This window comes from Python bivittatus, unplaced genomic scaffold, assembly GCF_059951505.1.
Source record: "Python bivittatus isolate LINGU-HERP-01145 unplaced genomic scaffold, Pbiv_v1 ctg000080_np1212, whole genome shotgun sequence".
Lineage (NCBI taxonomy): Eukaryota > Metazoa > Chordata > Lepidosauria > Squamata > Pythonidae > Python > Python bivittatus.
The window spans coordinates 17,570,646-17,593,918 of NW_028277035.1; the positions used below are offsets into that span (position 1 = coordinate 17,570,646).

The 23,273-nt window shown below is 37.8% G+C and overlaps 1 pseudogene; it reads left to right on the plus strand.

Moving 5' to 3' along the window:
• Positions 1-1,449: 1,449 nt before the first annotated feature.
• Positions 1,450-4,270, plus strand: LOC148216633 (nucleophosmin-like; annotated as a pseudogene).
• Positions 4,271-23,273: the final 19,003 nt, after the last annotated feature.

Sequence of the window (23,273 nt, forward strand, 5' to 3'; positions counted from 1 at the left end):
CAAGGTTAGTGTTCTCTCTCTTCATACTGTACTGTACTGTACTTTGTTTCATATTTTTGTGGTTTTAAAAAAAATACATATGGTTCAGAATGGATTAACCTTATTTATACTGAACCTTATGGGAAAATTTGATTCGGTTGGCGACCAGAATTGGTTGGCGACCACATTCGGAGGGGTCAGAACGGATTAACCGTATTTACATTGAACCTTATGGGGAAATGTGATTCGGTTCGCGACCAATTCGGTTTGCGACCAGAATCGTGGAACGAATTAAGTTTGTGAACCGAGGTACCACTGTAACTTTGAACAGTCACTAAATGAATGGCCGTAAGTCGAGAAGTTCCTGTAAGGCTGCTGGGCTCTGCTTTCCCTTTCAGCTTGTTTGGATGGCTGAAGTCCAGGCCTGCTCCTCCTTCAGCATCAGTCATCTGCTAAGCTGAGGGCTGTTCCAGTCACTTGGCTGCACATTCTTCCTCTCTATTGTCCCACATGATATAAATCTTCCTGCAGCACATGCCTAGACACCCACATTATGGTGCTATCAGTGTTTTCCTTTAATAATTGGAAACTAGGTATAGTCCAGTGGTCTTCAAGCTGTCTTAAAATCCCAGGGGAGGAAACAACAGGAAGGAAGAGCTCATGATGATTACTGCAAGGCTTTCTTTCCAAATTCCTTCCCCCTTTTTTATGTGGGTCACAGTACATGTTCAGTCCCTTGTCCTGACCTCTTCATTTTCTGTTGTGCAGCAAGGTTCCTGGGTTGCAGGGTCTTTTCCATACCTGGATAAGTAATCAGCAAGTAAGCTTGATAATGGATGGAAAAGTGGTATGATTGTAGGGCTAAATACCATCTGGTAATCCTGGGATTGCTGTCCATTTTCTGTATCTATGTACGTTGTTGATGGTCAGTAATTACCTTGAACTTCTTGCCCCACAAATAAACTTTAAGGGTCTCAATAGCCCAATGTAAGGCATATGCTTCTTTTTTAACGCCACTGTACATCTGTTTACTGGGTACTTTCCTTCTGCAATAACAACCAATATGATATTGTGGTTCAAGTTAAGTTCCAGCCCCCCCTCAACCAAATAAATCCCTTCAATTCCTTTGGGCCAGTTATCCTCTTTGAATCTAACCTATCTTGTAGGATTCTTTTTGTTAGGGAAAAATGTTTTGCACTAAGCTTAGGTAAAAGCACATTCCAAATACTAAATGACTGTTTTGTGTACCAGTGTCCTCATTATATGCACTTTTGTGAAGACTTTCCCCCCTTTATATAGGATGCATTTGGGAATGCATGTTTAATTGCAAACTGCTTTGTAAGTTGTGGGAAAGTATTATGGTAAGTCCTCTGAAAAGTTTTGTGAAGCACACATTAAGTTTGCACTAAAATAATAACCCAGTTAATTTCTCCCTCAGCCTTAATCTAGAATGAAAATGCATCTGCATCAATGGCTTGTACAGGTACTCCTCGACTTATGACCATTCCTTTAGTGACTGTTTGGAATTATGACAGTGGTGAAGTGACAACCAGTCCTCGTACTTACGACAGTCACAGTGTCCCTGTGGCCACATGATCAAAATTCATGAGCTTGGCAATCAGCATGTATTTATGACAGTTGCAGCATCCTGGGGTCACATAATCACCATTTGCAACCTTCCCAGCCAGCTTCCGACAAGCAAAATCAATGGGGAACCATGTGATTCGCTTAACAACTACCACAAAAAATGTCGTAAAATTGGGTGCAGTCATGTGATGCCTTGCTTAATGGCTGCACCATTTAACAACAAATTTTCCAATCCTTATTGGGTTGTAAGTCGAGGACTACCTGTAATTCAGAAAGAGTACTAGTTCTGGCTGGGGGGGAAGGGAGAAAATTATGCACTACCTGTACTCATGCTATATAAATTACTCAAAATCAGTGAACCAGACCTATGATTTTACATTTTAAAGTTTTCTTTCAGACAATTCTCCTTGGGAAAGAGGATGGATAGGATTGATAGATTTGTATAGCTTGTATGTGACAGCTCCCAATCCACATAATCTTTGCTATTTGTCAGCCCTTCTATTTAATTAGGGGACATGTTTTAAACTTTAATTAGATCTTTAATTAAATACTGGATACAAGTGAGAAGTTCCAAGTGTTAGATGACTCAAATGATTAGATGGCAGGCTTCAATCCTATGCACACTTAGCTGAATCAAGTCTCATTCAACTCAGTGGGGTTTACTTCTGAAAAAAGGTTATATATTCAGTCTTATTGCCTATATTTTAAAAGTCTTTGATATTCCAGTATTTTTCAAGGCTGACAGTATGAGATGTTAGATATGATACCTAATTTTAAATAATATTTTACTTGTAACAACAGGCAAGATTTGGGGGGAAGGGGCAGAAAGTCATTTTGCATTCAGTTGGCTCTTTCCTGTACTGCTTTATGTTCTCAGTCAAGGCAATCAGAATATCACCTGCAACTTCCCTATGGATTTCTGAGCTGATCAGTGGGTTTTCTATTAACATTAATTCTTAATTTATCCATTGGCTCACAGCAGTTTGTTGAAATGAAGTGGCTAAATCGGAAAGAGAATGCAGAATGTTGAAGCAAATATAGGTCTTTCTGTCTACATGGAGTGAAGAAGAAAGCAGTCAGTCTTATCATAAGCTTTATTTTTCACCTTCTCCTATTTATTCACCTATTTGAAATGCACCATTGGTGGCAACACAGCAATATTACTAAGGTTAATGACTGTCTGATTAAGAACTGACTAGACATTTGCCAACAAATGAGCTATAATAATTGTTAAGGGAAAGAGGCTTCCCCCCCCCCTTTCAAACATAACTGCTCCCTGATTGAGCATCTTCTCAAACTCTTGATGTGTAGTTCCATCAGTGGTTCACTGTAGTTATCAGACTACAGTGGCTAAGGAATGTAATCTACCTGAAAAGCAAAGATAGGGTGATGGTAATGGGATTTGTAGTTAAACAATACATTTCAGCCATTCTTTGTGTCAGTATTTGCATGAGACCAAAAAAAAAAAAAAAAAAAAGTTACAAAACAGAAGACATTGCTGTCTTTGCTGCCATCAAGGATCAGAAATCGCATCAGAGATCAGTCCATTATTAATTTTCAAGATGCTTGGCTATGAAAGGATGATGTTCATGATTGCACCACTTTAACTTTTATATGGAGAGCTCAAACCATAATATATCAAATAAGAAAATGGCAATATACCTATAGCAACAAACTTTATTGACCAATAATTGTGAAATTTCTCAAATTCAAAGGGGGCAAAGCCAAGATGATGCCAAACTAGCAACACAATTCATATATTCCTGCCTTGAAATTAGACATTTCCTGATTGGGGCTGAATTTCCAAAGCAGAATTCATGCAGATTTCTGCTATGGTGAACAAATGCCAAAAGAAAAGAACCCAAACAGCCACTCTTTAGCCAAGGCAGAAAATCAAATTAAAATTGACTCCTTCCTCTTCACCAATGAATCAAATAGAATCATAAGGACACTAAATGGAGCTACAATAACATCTACAGCCCCTACTAAGAACTTCCCTGCATTTCTTGTTGCCACAAGAGAAACTGTACCACATCAGACATTTTCTGGTGTCCAAGAAAGTTGGTGTAAGAAATCTCATCCTGGAGTAGACAGACAGGAGATACAAGACAGCTAAGAGTTTGGCAGAAATTTTCCAAGTTTTTAGGACTCTATTAATTCTATCCACCTAAACACAGTGAACTCACTTTCCTCAAGTTCAGTTTTTATTGAAGGAAATCCCATGTCTCTTTTGGGGCTTTGTACTGAATGACACCACCAAGATATGTAGTGAAAGACGAAGATGACTTCTTAGAACACCTGGTATATTTGAGAACAGCGGCCCTGGGTGAAGATGCTGACTGTGTGGTAGCTGTGGAGTCCATGTGTGGTGGCTGTGATGGTTGTGGTGGTGGCTGTGGAGACCAGAAACACAGCCAGTGTTCCTAAGCCAGTACTGATTGTATCACTGAAACATTCTGTCTTACCAATGGTCTGTCTTGATGGCTTTGAGTTGCTTTCCCCTATTTCTTTTATCCTAAAATTGGGAGTGGGCAATCCAGTATATCTCAATGGGCAGCACCTGATCTTGGAAGATGATTCCGATTATGAGTCGACAGAAGAAGATATTCCAGATGACATAGATGCTGATGAGAACAGCTTTGATGAAGATGAAATACCAAGTGCACAGATGCAAGTTGAAGAAGCATCTAATCAAGCTTCCTAGCTGCAGCAAGTATCATCTGAAGGAGACCTGCCAAAGAATCAACTTTGGATGGTTCCAAATTCTGCCAATGGCTTATACTAAAGATGCCTGATTAAAGATTTATTACAAAAAGAAAAAGAAAAAAAGACAGCTAAGAGTGTTCCCCACCTTCCCCTTGAACCATTACAAGAATTTCTAGGCAGCACATGTGTCCTAACAGCAGAAACCATGATTCAGTTCCTAAAATATTTAAACACTGTATCAGCAAGAGTAGATACATTTAACTATTATGTGTTTGCAGCATAAGACAAGTGAGGGTGAAAACCCTGACTTAAAACCATAAAACAACTCCCAGCAGATTCTTCCTCAGCTCCAGATGGACTCTTTACCAAAACTTTACCCAGGACACATACATGGCTACCAAAAAAAAGAAAAGAAAAGAAAAGAAAAGAAAAGAAAAGAAAAGAAAAGAAAAGAAAAGAAAAGAAAAGAAAAGAAAAGAAAAGAAAAGAAAAGACAATTCACTCACCCAATTCATTGTGTTTACTTCAAACTTCTGAGGTGTTGCTACAAATTGCAATGAACCACATCAATGCACAGAGATGGTCATTTCACAAGTTAATAATAAACTTTCTGAGTTTACTTTTAAACTGCCACCCTGGATTTATAAATTGATTCAATTCAATTCCTGCCTAGCCACCCAGCAACCAAAATAATTTTGCTCACACTTAACCATTCCACCTTTCCTCTTAAGCTTGTTCACCTGAAGATGAAGGGCATCTTTCATGTAACTATAATATTAATCAGAATGTTTAAAGATGACAATATCCTAACATTGTTAGCCAAGAAAATTAGGGACAAAACTGTTCCTTCTAAAAACAACCTTGCAGATAACACTTTCAAGGAAATCAGCTCAATGTTCACTAAATACCTTGCAAATACTGAATTCCAAAAGTCTCAGCAGATTAACCCTTTATGACTTGGAATGAAGATCAGAAAACCATACATACAGGTCCTGCAGTATGGGGGCAACACCCACAGCTATTCATGATCAAGCACAGCCGCTGACATCTTTCTTCTCCAGCTTAGACAGTGACAGTGATACCGACATCTACTACCCTTCCAGTCCACACCAGAAGTACTCAACAGCCTAATGGATATGAATGAACCAAGCATTAAGGGTGCAACTTTATGCAGCCCAAGGGGATACTGCAGCAGGAAACCTCATAAACTCAAATGCTGGCTAGCTGTCAATGCCAGTGAAATCACTGAGCCTCTCCTGTAACACCAGCCAATTCAAGGAGTACATCTGAGCCCACCCAGTTTCATCATTATAGCCATTATTGATCCAGAGCACTGTCACAGCAACAGCAAAAGAAGGGGCTTCAGTTGCCACTTAGATTAGAGATCTAATTGGAGTTGTGGATAGCAAAAGCTCCTGTACTGAACTCACATCATCAGCATGGAATGAGGCTGTATGTTCATCATCCCTCCCACTGCCATAAGAGCAGTAGCTGGTCATCACACCCTCCAGAAACTATGATGGATTTCTCACTCTGATTCAGTGGCCCTGTGTATTTTATCAAGCCCCAGCTATAACACCTCCATCTATGCTCCCCTCTGATGCTTAAAAAGCCCCTGCCATATGCTGATACTACAGCTTCAAAGAAAAAAGGACCAACATCACCCACACCATCCCGACTACTGTAATTCACTGCATGCAAGCCCCAAGGATATAATGAGCAGGGATGCCTGTCCATCATTGATCTGTTCCTATAATCTCAGCACTGATCATCATGTCATTTTAAGTGCATCATTAGTGTGTTCATACTTTCTAGGCACAGTTTAGTTTGAAACTTATAGTAGCTAATTTAAAGTTCCTATGCTGTTTCTTTTGTTGGTCAAAGGTTCTTTCAAACTCAAGGAAAAGTATTATGCCTCTTACATTCTTGCTTTGCTGCTCCTCAGAATCATAGCTGATACTTTATTGCTGTGCTCCTTTGTAGAACAGGTTATAAAGAATCTGATTCCTGTCTATAACAGACAGAGCTGGACTCCTAATGATTTGTAATGGGTCTAAGTTAGAACATGATGTCAACTATTTCACTGAATATTTGACCAATAATTTTATGAGTACCTTTTTGTATGCTATCATATGTGTGAAAGTAACCTGCTCTTTCATGATGTGAGTTGAGCTGAAATATACCCAGTATATTCCCTGGAACTTACTGAAAATTCCAGGGAAACCTGTTCTGACAACATCAACAAAACCAAGGCAGTTTGCTGTAACACATTAGCCAGAACTACCCACCTGTACTCTTAGCCCTCTAAACAGCCTTTCCATGATTCACCGCTGGTACAACTGCTTTACATATAGGCACAAGCAAATAATAAGGCAAGAATCACAGCTATTACAAATGATGGAGCAAATTATCTAGGTGGTCATCATTATCATAATCTGGAATCATTCCGCTGCAGGATGAAGGCCTCTGCACTGAAGGCTATGGGTTGTAATCTACTATGCTAATCCAGTAGGGGTTAGTAGATTTTTTTTTTTTTTAAACTTCTTAGTCCAGAGCTGAGAGTGACTGTCCCAAAATCACCCAGTCAGCTTCTGTATCTTAAGAGGGAATGACCCTGGGTCTCTCTGTTCCTAGGGCAACACCTTTAGACACTGCATCATACTGGTTCTCATCTAGGCCATTACTGTATGGTATTTCATTAGTAATCCATATGAGTAGTGTATCATCATTATTCTGAAAATCTGGAAACCTCTAGTGGCAACTATATGAATGTATAACTTCAAAACCTGATTATGTGTGGAAAGAACCTTTTTTTTTTTTTAAATATTTGTTAATCTGTCCAAAAAACAGAGTTGTCAGAGTAGATTACAAAGCCATTTAAAACATGAGGAACAGCAAAACAGTAAACATAGTCAAGCAATAAAATACATTAATAACACAAGAAAAAGATGAAAACAATAAATATATAAACCCTGTTTATCCCACTATTATGTGGGTATTTGCTACATAGTGCTTTACAAAAAGCTTGTGTAAAGAGGAATGTCTTAAACTGGCATCAAAAATACATCAATAAAATGCTAGGAGGGGGGTTCTTGAGACAGGCATCCCAAACGTTGCCCCCTGACTCTATCCCTTCATTTGGGGACACAAAGCGGAGCGTTTCAGAATGTTTGGGCAAGTAAATATTAGATGAGGTGTTACTGTCATCAAGCCAGTTAGGACTCCAAAAGTCAGTAGGAAAAAAAAAAAGGAGGGAGGGACAAAACAACTATATAAACCTGAGGAAAAAACTCAGATTCAACATTTGAACTGAGCATCTGTTATTTTATTTTCTAAAATATTTCAGACAGTCTTTATCAAGGAGAATAGAAAACAAACACGTTACAAAAAGGATGTTACTTAAGATAAGTTATTAAAATATGCTTGCAACCATAAACAAATAAAATTTATCTGTACCATATCTGACAATATAACTGATCATATGTCAATATTGTTAGCACAATTAAAATATTAAAAATGCCAGATATTCCACTTTTATCATGTAAATTTCTGTCCCAAAGTCTCATTTTTGTGAAGTTGTTTGCTGTGAATTCTCTGATAATGTTAGAAGTTCTCATCTATATACAGATGTTTTCATTTGATCTGAATGTTTAAGTTTCTTAAATTGAGGATCCTGCAACTACTATTCAGTTCATTAAAAAAAATAACATAAAATAAAATAAAAAGGCTATTCATTCATTTAATTTCACATCTGTGGTTTATATCCCACCTTTCTAATTCACAGTGAGTACCCAATGAAATCAGCATCAATCATTTTTTTTTAACAAATAAAGAATATACAATTCTTTTTTTCAATTTTAAAAATAAGAGTACAGATTTAACTCCTCCAGATGCAGAAAAAGAAGCTAGACTCAGTTTAAGAAACTCAGTGGCTGTCAGTTCAGAAGCCAACTGGTTCGGGGATGAAACCATCTTTGGTTCTTAACTGAGTTGTACTTGTACTTGAGGGGCCTCTTGGACTCATCAGACGTGAAGAGTAAACATAATAGAACAGAATCAATACATATATACAAGCAATTAAAAATCAAAAGGAAAGAGCAGGTTATTTTAGAAACCAGCAAAATTTTAACTCCACTTTTATTTTTCCAGCAAAAATATTTGATAATAAGAATTCAAGGCTATTGGCAAATAAACAAAATAAAATGTACCTAAAAAGATTTGTAAAAGCAATAAGATATACTAAAACCCAGTTTATTACTAATTCTAAAGATACTAATAAAGAGTTTGTTGAATTTTTCAAAGGATTATATATTTCTACAAATCCAGCAATATAAAAAATGAGCAGGTATTTAGATAATTTAAATTTTCCAGAACTATTTTTAAAGGATGATCGATGTTGACATGCCCCGTTCTCAGAATCAGAAGTTATCAAGGTTTTCTAAAGTATTAAAAATAGAAAATCCCTGGGCATGGGTGGTTTATCAGATGAATTTTATAAAGAATTTAAACATATCATTGTAACTGCATTTTTATTAATAAGCTATTTATTACATAAAGCAAACCCCTTCCAGTAAGCTGGTGTCATTCTAAAATGATTTTAATTCCAAAATCAGATACAGATATGCTAGAATTAACCACTTACAGATACCGTCCAGAGTCGCTGGGAGTCAAGTGGCATATAAATGTAATAAACTATTATTATTATTATTATTATTATTATTATTATTATTATTACATCCACTTTACTTAATTGACTATATATAATACTTCATTTATTACAAATTATATACTAAATCATTGGCCAGTCATCTTAAATTAATCATCAAAAATTTATACAGAATTTGTTTGAAAAAGAAATATATCTAATTCCATTAGAAAATGGCTGAATATTATTCATTGTTGAAAAATTAATACATCTTATTTATCAGTGTGGATATTAGATATCTTTAAAGCTTTTGATTATATGGAAGGACTATTCTTAAAACAAACTTACAGAAATTGAAATTTGGCAATTATTTTCATAATATGATCAATCAATCTTACTAATGCTCAGATAAGAATGAATAATTATGACTCAAAACAATTCTTAATCTTAAAACGTGCTAAGCAATACTGTCCATTATCCTCTTTATTATTTAATCTTGTTATAGAAACATTAGCAGTAACACTTTGTGCCAACAAGGAAATGAAATAGGAGATAAAACTTATTAAATCTGTGGTCATTATAGTATTAACTTTTTCTTTCAGTTATTCAGCAAAATATATTAGGCTGGAGTTGGAAGAATTTGCAGAAATGTCAGGCTTAATAGTGAATTTTCAAGGTCTGGTATCTTAGAGAGTGCCTCCCCATACAAATTCTACCTGCCCATTGCAGGTGATTAAAGAACATCAGTTAAAGGTCCCCTCCTATTATGTGATACCATAAGAGGGGTCTAGAAGCACTAGCCTTTCTCCTCTCCCAAGGCAAGGATGGTGGTCACTTTTATGGCCTTCAGACTTCCAGAAGACCTTTGGAGATGCACAGCTGAAGAAAGATAGGCACCAGTAGAGATACTGCTATTATTGTTTTGTGATTTTATTTTAATTTTATAATATTATTCTGTTTTGTATTGTAACTTTATTTTGTACACTATCTAGAGCCTTTGGATAAATATTATAAACACATAGTACATAAATGCATAAAATACAGAAAAAGTCCATAAAATCCATAATACATCAATAATAATACATAAAATACATAAATAAACTAACACATAAAAACTTTAAATTATGCCTTGAATTCTAATGTTGTTTCTGGTGAGAAACTTTCTTTCCTTTCTCCCTTACCTCTAACTGTGCTTAATTAAAATACACTATTTGCCATTTTGACTGCTTTTTAAGTAAGTGGTAGAAATTGCTTTTCTGTTTTCTGATGGCATAGCCTATACACTATTCAATTTAACTATAGAGGGATCTAGGAAAATGTTAGATCATCATATATTCACTTGCTGTATTTTTTTTTAAACTCTGAATTAAAAAATGCAGTGAAAATAAACTTATCTTCTGTTAGCACGATGCCCTGGATTTTGCCATATATACATACATTTAATAACATTTGCTAACAATTGTTCAAAACTACTGTTGAACCAATAATAATTTGAAAGCTATGGTACACATCTAATGTTGCTCAAGGACTTTCACTTTGCACTGGGAATTTTATTCCTTACCATCACTCTGCATGTCCTCAGATTTGCTATGAAATATTCTTTCTATACTGCCTTTTGATAGAAGGGGAGGGCGGACAAAGGAGATAATAGGTAATCTGATCAGCCATCAGTCCCTGTTTTGCAGCAGAAAGGACACTGCTGGATATAGTCTAATAAAATTACTTATTGATCTAGCAATATTTTTAAGCTAATTACCAAATTACCAATCCTGAGTAATATGGCTGATAGGCTGCTTGTCAGATTTGTAGGTAACATGAAGTTGGACCATCTGGCCAGAATGACAGAATGAGAATCTAATCTGGATAGGTTAGAAGACTAGGCTGAGAGGAACAAGATGACTTTTATCATAAAGATATGTATGGTGCTACATTTAAGAAGGAAAAAATATAAGACACATATACAAGTTGATGAATCCATGGCTTGGAAGCACTGTATTGGAGAAGGACTTGTGTCTAGACATTAACAACAAAATGAACATGAGCAAGCAGTGTGAAACAGCTGATAAAAGGGCTAATACAATTACAGGCTGCGGTAGAAGAAGCACAGTACTGAAGATGTGTAAAGACCTTGCTTCCATCTATGGTGGAGTACTCTATAAATTTCTGGGCACCACATTTACAGAAGGATATTATTGGGCTGGAACAGATACAGAAGAGGGCATAAGAGATGATACAAGGATTAAAACCAAGGAAAGACATCATATTAGTGTGAAGTTACATAAACGATGCCACAGGAAAGATGATCAGGAACTATTTTCCATTGCACAGAAACTAGAACCAGAAATAATGGGTACAAGTTGCAGCTACCTGGATTTTGCTTAAATATAAGGAAATCATCCTGATAATAAGATCTGTACAACAGCAGAACAGTCTACTTATTGATGTTTTGGATTCTCCACCTCTGGAGATTTTAAAACAGAGGATAGATAACCACCTTTCAAGAATGGGTTAATTGATTTCTTCCTTCCTTCCTTCCTTCCTTCCTTCCTTCCTTCCTTCCTTCCTTCCTTCCTTCCTTCCTTCCTTCCTTCCATCCATCCATCCATCCATCTCCTGCAATAATCAGAACTATTAGCAGTGTCTGTAATGTATGGCACACTAAAAAAACCACAGAAAAAACTAAAAATACTTTAAATACTTTAAAACTAAATCATATAATAAAAGAGTTGTCCATTAGTCAATAAAAATGAGTTTATGTTAAAATCTAAGTTAGACTGCTCTCTGAAACAACATGGTTTTCAGGATTTTCCTGAATACAATCATGGATGGGACCAGTCTGATTTTGACTGGGAGGTGATTCCAGAGGGCTGGCAATGGCACTGGAAAGCAGCATCTTCTGGCCTCAGCTACCTTTACTTCCCAGAAATGGGAGACTATAAGCATTTTTGCCCAAGATGACCTTATGGGTCAGGCCAATTCTAGCTGAAATATGTTGTCTTGCAAAGAGTTGGACTAGATAATCCTTATGGCCCTCAACAGCACAGTTCTATGATTCTACACATTTTAATAGGAAACTCTATGCAAGTTGTTTTCAGGACAAAACAAGCCAAATTTATGCAGAAGTAAATTCAGCAGATCAGATAAATGCATTGTTAATAGGCTGCTTTAATATAAATGTAGTATCGAGATCAAAATAAGGTATTGTCCCTCTCTATTTTGCATTGGCCAGACTGCACCTAGAATACTGCATCTAGTCCTGGACACCATGGTTTAGGAAGGAGTTTGTTAAACTGATGCATGTCCAGGGAGAGCAACCAAGCTGATGAAGGACAGCTGATGAGGAATGAGGTTGGAAGCAATGGCTCTATTTAGCTTGGAAAACAGAAGACTGTGAAGGGATGTGATGGTCATCTTTGAGTGTCTCAAGGATTATTAAACAAAAGATGTAGCAGAACTATTTCTCAGAGTTGTTTCAGAATATTGGAAAAGAAATAATGGGTAAAAATTACAATAAACTGCAAACTGCAATAGTTGGTTCCTGCAGTGGGCAGGGGTCTGGAATAGATGCTCTTCAAGGCCCTTCTAACTCTTACATTCTATATATCATAGATTCAACAAAAAACTGCTTTTGCACTAGAAAAGTTGTGATAGCATGGAACAAGTAAACACAGCCTGCCATCCTGTCATGTCTCACACACGCACAAGTTGTACTTGAGTGATCTGGGAAAGTACTGAGCTGGAACAAATAAGGGTCCTTCACATGGACAGAGCTTTCATGGGAGAGGAAGTTAAAATGGGCCAAAGAGCTGTCAGGGAAAAAAAGTTGTAACTGGAGAGATAGAAAGCAGAAGATGATTGGCAAACTAGGTTGGATTTAGGCAATTTGGGCTCATGAAGAATTGCCTTTTCCAGGCTGGACCAAAAACCACTGAGGGTTAGCAGATTCCTGGGACAACAGAAGATCACTGAATGTGGAGGAGAAACAGACCTTGAAGGATCTTTTCTACCCTGCACAAATGGCCAGAGGGAGGAGACAGCTGGAAGAAAGAAGACCAGTATTCTGCTAGCTATGAAAGAGTGCTAGTTAACTTTATCTGAAACTCCTGATTAACTCTAAAGGTACGCACTGATAAGTAGCAGAAAGATTACTTTTGTAAATTACAGCTGAACACAAAACAAGTTATTAAGTAATGTACCGGTTTATCACATGCAAAGAAAAACAGTTTAAACATTTTGAGCACAAAACATTTGTTTTGAGTGGTTCATACTCAGAACAAAATACACATGATTTGTGATTTGGATTCAGACATGAATTTTGAGTAGAATGCTTTCAAGCATTCTAATCTGTTTTAAGTGATGGCATTGGAAGTTGCCTTACCTTCTGGAGTAGGAGTTTTATCTTTTGAATGTTCCTATCTGGGCCAGAATAGGAGGAAGACCTATATCCCTGTTCCTGTTGGCTTAGGCTGGATGAACTGACCTGGGAGTGGAGTTTTGAGGCATATTAGTTTTTTTAAGAAACTCATGGCACAGTATGAGAACCATTCTGGATCTATGATTTATTTGTTTTATATTTATTTATTTATACAATTTATGTGGCTGCCCACCTCACACTCTGGGTGGTGTAACAGGATTAAAAACAACAATTTAACAGACCAACCATAATGCCTGAGGTCACAACCACAATCCTAACTCATAAAAAGGCAACATTAATCAGCAGAATTTACCTAAACATCTGGGTGGAACAGCCAGGTCTTTAATGCTTTGCTCATCATGGCATTACCTGACTGCTTAGATAGTAAGCCATTGCTGGTTTTTGTAAAGATCCCCAAAGTCCTGGAAATTTGAACTTCATGGGTATGTGGACTTCAAAAGAAAAGCAGATGGAATGTAAAAGGAAAAAAGTAACAGAGAGAAAGTGGTTTGACTTGGCTGCTGTGTGTGTGCATGCATACACTTTTCGCATGCTTTTGGTTTCTGGTGAATTTGAGGTCTCTGATGCCTTTACAAATATAGTGAATCTTCCTCTTCAAGGACACTCTTCACAAGGATAAAAATGCATCCACACAGTACATGTATATACCTAAGTTTAGCAAGCTATCAACAGAGTAGCTTTTACTTTAAAACAGTTTCTATGCTGATGGCTTACTTTGATATGGTTGGCTGTTTGAACTTTTTTTTTTTTTTTTTTTTTGGAGTTTGATTTTGAGCGCGTTTGAAAATGCAGAAAGATTGCATCTGGTTGATTCCTGAGTTTTCTATTTTCATTATTGCACTCTGTTCTTTCTCTTCTTCCCTTTTGTTTGTAGAAACTTCAGAGAGTGTTAAGAATGGCTGGCCTGCTAAGCTGCAGGGGAGGGGTTGTTACTGTTTTCACCCTCTGGTGTGCTTTTGATACTTTTGAGGCAACCTGTGGTGCATTTTGCCACAAAGGGATGTTGATGGCTTGTTTGTTGCAGTTCTTCTGTCCATTTAACACTTCAAGTGTGAAAAGAAGAAGTGTTTTGCTGAACAAAGATGTACGCATGACTCATGTTTTATTTATTTATTTATTTAACAAATTTATATGGCCACACATCTCATTGAATATGACTCTGGACAGCATACAAGCAACAATTAAGACAATGTCATGGCTGTTAAAAATTAAAAAAAAAATGAAAGCAAGATTGTGGGAGAGGAACATCCATCTAAACACAATATAACCATTGTACAGGCTCCCTGTGGGATCCTCAAGATTGTTGGAAAATAAACAAACAAACATTTTTAGAACCTTCTGAAAAGCTAACAGGGATGGGGCTAACCTCGCCTCAGGGGGCATGATGTTCCAGAGCGTGGAAGCCACAGCAGAAAAGGCACTCTGTCTGGGTCCTATCAGATGGAACTCTTTAGCAGGCGGGACCCGAAATATACCCCTCCTACTGAACCAATGGGATGGATAGATGTGATTGCGAAGATACGGTCCCTCATATCTGAGGCATGTAGGGCTTTAAAGGTCAAAACCAGCATCTTTGAATTGCACTCAGAAGCAAACTGACAGTCAATGCAGCTCAGAAAACAGAGATGGAGCACACATAACTGTTCATGAAGCCACATTCTGCACCAGTTGAAGCTTCTGGATACTCTTCAAGGGCAGCCCCATGTAGAGTGCATTACAGTAGTCCACTCTGAAGGTGACCAGGGTATGAGTGACTGTGAGTAGAGCTTTGCAATCCAGGAAGGGCACAACTGGTGCACAACACAAAGCTGTAGAAAGGCCCTCCTAGCCACAACTGCCACTGCTTCTCGAGCAGGAGTTGTTAGTCTAGAAGGACCCCCAGATTGTACATGAGGTCTGTCTGGGGTAGTGCCACCCATCCAGTACCAGAGATGGTAAAGTCCAGATCAGAAGGCCAACAACACAGAACCACTCAGTCTTTCCAAGGTTCAGTTGAAGCCTGTTGTTCCCCATCCAGACCCCCACAGCCTCCAGGCACTGGGACAAAACATCAACAGCATCATTTAATTCACCAGGGGCAGAGATATATAATTGGGTATCATCAGCATACTGATGATACCTCACCCCATGGTGACAAATGATCTCACCTAGCAGTTTCATGTAGATGTTAAATAGGAGTAGAGTGTGTAGAAGGGTCATGGATAGGATCTCTCACCCCCAATCAACACTGATTGGTATTGGCCCCATAGGAAGGAAGAGAACCAGCCCAATACTGGCCACCTACTCCTGGGCCACAGAGCCAATCCAGAAGGATACCATGGTTGATGGTATCAAAGGTAACTGAGAGATCAAAGAGAGTAAGAACAGATGCACTACCCCTGTCCCGCTCCTGCCAAAGATCATTCCAAAGCATGACAAATGCCATTTCCATCCCACACCCAGGCCTGAATCCTGACTGAAAGGAGTCCAAATAATCTGCTTTATCCAGAGAGCACTGAAGCTGCTGCACAACGATCTTCTCTACAACCTTCCCTAAGAAAAGGAGGTTAGATACTGGATTAAAATTGTCTAGTATGGTGGTATCCAGCAATGATTTCTTGAGGAGGGGGTGAACCATAGCCTCCTTAAAGAAAGCTGGAACAACCCCCTTTCTCAGGGAAGAATTAATCACCACTAAAACCCAACCACACGACACCCTTCAGGCTGCCTTAAAGAGCCAGGAGGGTCATAGATCTAGGGAGTAGGTGGATGAGCTCACAGTCCTAAAGACCCTGTCTATTTCCTCAGGTCCAACAGAGTCAAACCATTCCCAGATAACCAGGTAAGATCATACTGCAGGCTTCTTCATTGGCCTGTACCAAAGGTGGCCTATAACTGGGAACAAATTCAAGTGATTTTGTCTGACAGATGCTTTGCAAATTCTTCCACGCAGTCCTGTAGGTGAACTTCCAAGTCCTCCTTCTCCAGGAAAGCTCAAGTCACCCTAAACAAGGCCACTGAGTGGCTATCCACAGATGCAATAAGGGTGGAGAAGTATTGTTGCTTTTGATTACTGTGTGTGTGTGTGAGTGTGTACTACCAGTTAACTAAATGCTGGCAGATAGACAAGGAAATATTTTGTTTGCTTGTTCCCCAGGTGGGGTCTCCCCTCCCCTCCCCTCCCCTCCCCCTCCCTCCCTCCCTCCCTTCCTTCCTGTCATTTGTTTACTTTTAAGAAAAAAATGTGTACATTTCTAGACAAGACAAAGATACAGTTCACATTCCTGAGTGGCCAAAAGGTTGGGTTGAAGCATACACAGTTTAGATTAAGAAGAGCTTTATTTTAAAACATGTGTTTTGTTTTGTTTTGTTTTTTGTTTTCTTTTAAGAAATGCCAGATGTGTTAATGGTTTGGCTGGAATTTATTTTCAGCCAGGATCCAGGATGTCGTCCTACCCTGAAGGAGGCAATTCGTTTGAAAAGGATGTGTGAGAGAGTAAGATTTCTATTTTCTCCCTTATTTTTAAAGAGAGAGAAGAAGAAGAAAGAGAGAGAGAGAGAATCAGCCTAGTAATCTCTACTCTTATTCCTTTCAATTAGCATACCCAAGGGCAAAGGAAGAAGGACACACTTGCACTTGAATTCAAGAAAGCCAGCGCAGGAGGAGGATGAAACAAATGCTTCCATAATGGGAGTTTTTCAAATCCCCCCCCCCCCAACACACACACTCACCAATTCTTCTCAAAGCTGTCTTGCTGGTCATACTCAGCGTGAACAGCTACTTATCTATACTTGTGATCCTGAAATGAAAAAAAGAGGAACAAGAGGCTTTTTCTTTCTTCCACTATTTCGTATGGACGAAACAAGAAAAATGTTTTGAATGTTGTTGTGAAGAAGTGCAGAATGCTTTGATTGGCCTGAGGTTCATTCTAACAAACACAGCCATCTCAAAATGTTTTTTCCCCCCAGAATTTTGGTTTGGTTTGGTTTTCCACCAGAATCAAGACATGTTTTGTTGTTTTGTATGCATCTCTACAGAAAAGTGAATTAGGTGTGTTGCATCTACCTGCTTTAAGGATTCTGGTTTGGGGGGATTTATATGAACAGTGCATGCTAAATTCATTTCCAATGGCTGCTAGGATGTTTCTATATAGTAAATTGTTTCAGGACCAAATATAATTCCAGGAAAATATATGTTAAGGCATCCTTGCTTTGCAGGAGCTCCCTATTTTCTTTCTGATATGCACTGATCTGCAAAAAAAATGCCTTATGGTTCAATAGCTATTGATTAATAACCAAAGACAGTAAGAAAAGAGAGAAAACTCATAGCAAGTGATAGTACTACAGATATATAATCAGAAGGGATTTTTTTCTCATGCAGAGTTGGCTAATTTAATTTAATTTAATTGGCTTTTTTCCCCATGAAACATTAAGGAAAGAAAGAGTTATTGAAAAAAATTGTATCTCATTTTTGTTATTATTCTGTGTTCATTCAAATTGTATAATAAGGGTATATCAGATTTCTTACTATTCTCATTACATTCTTGAAAATCTTTTAACTTTCAGGCTAAAGTTCCCTCTGGTCACAGAATAGTGCAGATTGTTGTTGATACAAGTGTGGTATACACTCAAATTTAAGAAAAGGAACATTTATATTATCCAATGAGGTCATGTATAAGAGACATCTCCCAAGTTGATTCTGACCTTTTTGTTGTATTGAAAGTTACAACTTAGTGGTAACTTTTGGAGTGACTTTTGGGAGAAAGGGAACATATATGTTTCTGAAGTAACTGCATTATTATTTTATTTTATTTTATTTTATTTTATTTTATTTTATTTATTTATTTATTTATTTATTTATTTTTGGTAAATCTGAGTTCTGAGCGATTTGTTCTTTGAGTTTAAATATTTCCAGTTCACATTGCTACAAATAAAATCTGATACTATTGATTGTTAATGTGTTTATTGATAATAGCAAAGAGTTTTTATTTGTAGAGATTCTAGCTGTCTTATGCCTGAATAATTTATTTGTACTAGGAATTCGGCAGAAAATGAGGCATTCTAGAGATATGCCACTATTTGAATTCCAAGTGCAAGTCCATCCTGTGATAGCGGTGAAGTAACATAAAGCCATTTTCCTGTCCTTTTCAGACAAAGTGGCAATCTGAAAAGTTAAATTGCTGAAAAAGAACAACATGAACTTTTTAGGAATACTAGACAACAGAGAGATAGAAGTAGTATGTGTTGCTATGATTTATTATTGTTCTCCAAAGCTATACACACTTCAGGCTTGAAAGCCAACAGGTACTTTTGAGTGCGCCAGCTCTGCAACTCTTTAAAGGAGATCTGTTTTCCTGGCATTACACACAGATTCCTTTTGGTCTCTGTATGCTCTGTGCTGCTTAACCCTAGCCATTATTATGTTCTCAATGGGATTGGTGCAAAATCCAAGCTTTATAAGCATTTGGCAATTTTTTATATGGCTTTTAAAGAATGACTTGAAATCTTAAAATACAGTGGTATAATAATTTAATACTATAATGTATTTAATTGCAAATTTTAATAAATAAATAAAGTAAATAGAAAGCAGAATGTGATACAGAAGAACATCAATTCATCCCTACATCCCTACTATCAGTTCTAGTTTTAAGTATATAGTAGAAAAATTCCACAATGAGAGACATAAACACAGTCATGTTCAATAATCTTGTGTAAGAGAGAAAATTAATCCACCCAAGAAAACTGACTTCACTCCCAGGAGATCTGTGCAAGAGCATGGAAAAGTGGGGCACACCAATTTCTCCTTAATGAATCAGATTCAACTGCAATAGCACAAATAAATCAAATATAGTTGCCTTTATTTGTTTAAAAGATTTGTATGGCCGCCCATTGCAGAGCACAACTCAGCTGGTAATTGGCAATTGCTGGCAGAAAACAAACAGGTTGGGTTGTTTTTTGCTGGCAAGTGAGGAACAAGATGTGCTTTTGCAGCATCTGAGCATGTGCAGTAATGTTACTATGCACATCCTGCCCCACGGCAGCAGCACAATGCAGGCATGTAAAGCAGGAGTTTGCCAAGTGATATCACAGTAGGGTAGGGCTTGCTATAACTTATCCCACTTTGCAGTGAACTCGATATGTTTGCTACTGCAACTGCAGGTACCACCATTGCTATTTATTTTAAACAAATACCTGACACGGTGGGTTGTACAGCAAACAACCCCATTGTAGGAAATGTTGAAAAGTCAGTAAATAACATGGTTTCATAAAATAGTAGCAATATAATATGTATATCTATATGTACTGTATGTGTGTATGTGTATGTGTATCTACCTGTCTGTCTGTCTTTTATCTATCTATCTATCTATCTATCTATCTATCTATCTATCTATCTATCTATCTATCTATCATCTATTCTGGCAAAACCTCTGCCTTGCAAAATGACCAAAGATCACTGGTGTTTTGTCATCAACAATCAACCAAGCACATAAATATACGGACTTTTCCAAAAGACATTTATTATCTCAATGTGAAAATGCAAACAATCATAGTAATATTTTATTTCCTTTCCATCACGTAACGGTACAGAAATCTATATTCTAAGATTTTCAAAGACTAGTATGAAAATAATGAAGAATTACTGTTATGCAGATCCATGGCTATCCAGAAGCTTGGAACAGACTGGCTCATCTCTCACAGAAAACAACAACTGTCCTTGGTTTTAAATTTCTTCCCAGCAAAGACACCTGTTTCATACTTCTATTCAAATGTGTGACCATGCGTCCTTGTTATCCCATTAAAAAACAAACAAACAAAATCCAATAAAATGTAAAGCTAGCTTTCATTTACTTGAAAGTGACTTGCTTGTTCAAAGTCTTTAAGATTATCTCTCTTAAAAAACAATTTATTCTCAAAGGTAACCATCCTTACTTAACTTCAAACTCTCCTTAATCCCTTGAGGCTTGATTGATAGTTTGCAATTATGCTTGGTGTATTCAGGAGCAATTTACAAGCCCTTATTCAGGAGGAGTCTCCTTTTCTAAGAAATTATTGAAACCAAGTGGGTTTCAAATGAATGAAACATTGAAATATGTAAATTGCTGGGATTTAAGAAGAGCCAGGAAATAATGTGTAATCCAAGTATCCATTAATGCCTTCTCAAGAATCCTAACCAAAATTTTGTTGTCTTCATTTGTTATAGCCTTCCTGATAAGAAGCTATTTCAGTTTCAGACCAGAAATTTTAAGATGAGGCTGTTTGGCTGTTTGTTGGCTGGCACTCTTACTTTGGGGATCAGGTGGTGAAGGCCTCACCAGGTAAGGCAGTAATTAAAATGATTTTGTTTTTTTCCCAGGATTTTTTTTTGGAAGATGGGGTATTTACAATTGTGCCAAGGCTATTTTAGGTGGTTACCCTCCATTTGTCTGTATATCCTCCTTTATAATGGTGTTTGGGGGCCTGTCGAAAAGGGTGCTTTGAGACTGAGGGCTTGGGACCATACTACTTCATCATATAGAAATAGTCTTGTCTGGTGGACATATAGGAGAGGCCTGTCTCCTGCTTTGCTCCTGAGCTATGGAGTGGAGGGATTTAACTCAGGAAAGGTGTTAAGACTTTCTTCTTCCATTACAGTAATGTTTGCTCTTTTATCTGTTCAGAATTCTCTATATTTTATTCTGTTTAGACTGCTAGCAGCCTTCAGTGCCTCTGGGTAGAGAGGTCGGGTACAAATCATCATAATCATAAGCAGATTTTTAACTTACTAGCAGCCAGCTGCTGGATGACAACTGCTGAAGACATTGTTGTGATGTTTGTGCCTCAGTAAAATCTGGATTATATTAGTCTCTTAGGACTACAGGATACGGTGCACGCATTGCCAAGCCCCTTGTAGGCTCTAAATCAAAACCGTGACATTCCTGAGGGAGTGTAGGAAGTCAAATATTTATCTAACAATTAAGTTCTTCTTATGTACAGAGCTATTTACTTGAGAATTCATCAATATCTGCCATTTTTTCTATCCTCTTCAAGCTGTTTTCTCAGCTGTGATTCTCTGAATGTCCAAAGACTAACTTCAAATCTTAAAATCAGCCCTCTTATTCACACACACACACACACATTCTTATCCAAAGAATAATAATCCTCAAAATTTTTGAGGAAGTTTCTCCAAACATGCATGAGTTTCAGTAGAACTTATGTTTATTCTCACTCAAATTCTTTGGAATGATGACACATGACATTTATAACTAGCTTCCTCCAATCAGATACCCTCCAGATTCACAGCTAGGATGACCATGCTGGCTGGGATTTTAAGTCCAATATATCTGAAGGACATCTGTCTGGGCAAAATTGATTTAAAGTACAACATTAATTGAAAGGGAAAGAGGACAGCAGAATGGTCTTGTTTTCTCTAGAACATGAGGCGATAACCAAGGGCTAGGGCTAAAGTCCTAGGTGCTGGGAAGCCACTTTTTCAGAATGAACAGCTCTGGGCCAGTGCTATTAACTAGCAGATAGCAGGAGGACAGGTCTTCTGAGAGCCAACCAGAGGACAGTGTTTACCTTTCCAGCATATTCTTAACACTTCAAAGAAGACTGATGTGCAGCCCAGTCTATGCCAATTTCCCCTCATCTGTAATAGATGGATTTGTGAGTTGAGTGAGTTCTAACATAAGTGGCTCTAGGCAAAAATTATCCACTGGTTAATGAGGTTTGAAAGGAATTTCCTTTTTTGTGACACCGGCTTTTTTTTTTTTTTTCCCCTCCCTTGTAGCAAATGTTGCTGGGGTTCTAATGATAGGTTGTCACAAGCATTCCGACAGGTGTTTCAGCCATTGGACTGAATGCGCCTCAGGGATAAGTAGCTAATGCTTTGTCTCACTTCCCTAACAAACATCTCCCATAAGGCCTATTAAATGGGGCTAAGCTAATCAGCTCAACTGAGTAGGGGCAGGTGCTTCTATTGCTCTTACCTTTCTTCCAGTGCCTATAGGGTAGGGACAGGAGTTAAATTAACCACCATTCACAGTACGCAATTACAGGACCTCTGCCCCATACCTAGCCAAATCTATGTTAGCTGCAGGGTTTTGCTGTTTAAATCAAATAATGACAGTTTGTAGTCCTGCTCAAGCAGGACAGATGTAGTGTGGATTTGAATGTCAGTCGGACATTAAAGACCCAGCTCTGATTGAAAAATCAAACCCAGTTGCCTAATTTTCTTTGAGTCAAATTTACTCCAATATTTCAAGGAAAAGGTAGATTTCTTGCATTCAGTTTAAATTAGATTATCGGTATTAGGATTGTTCTCCTGTTATTTATTTGGATGGCCAATGATTGCCATTCAGTACAGCACTCCTGATTTCCATAAATTGAAGAAGCCCAGCAGAGCTTGGTAATTCAGTCAATACATATTTAATGTTATTATTTTAAATCATGCCTACCTTATAGTCCCTAAGTGGATAATGGCTATGGCCAGGCTTCAGCTCTGTTTAATTCTCTTCTTCCACAAGCCGGAGGAGGAGAAGGCCAAATGGTGGAAAGGGCACAGATTAACAAGTACAGAAAGAAAGCAATCTACTGCTAAGTGGCCAAGATGGAACTGGCGTCACCTCCTCCCATTTCATGCAAGTTCCAGGGTGCCTCGTTCCTCAGCAGCAGCAGGAGCAGCTTGGCTTACTAGGCAGCGGGGAGAAATAAGATAATGCTGCAGCATTCTATCTGCTATAAATGCATGTGTCTGCAAGACACTTCCACAAGTTCTTTTTACTTTTGGTCTTTAAGCATCCTGAGGTTGCTTATTCTTGCACAAACAATATTCAGACCCCCGTACTCATTTATCCAAGGAGGATGGCTTTTAAACTGCTGGATTTCTTCATAGCTAGGACCACAAGCCATCCAGATGCCCCAAACAAGTATCTTAAGTTGACAAACAGTAATGACCAATGG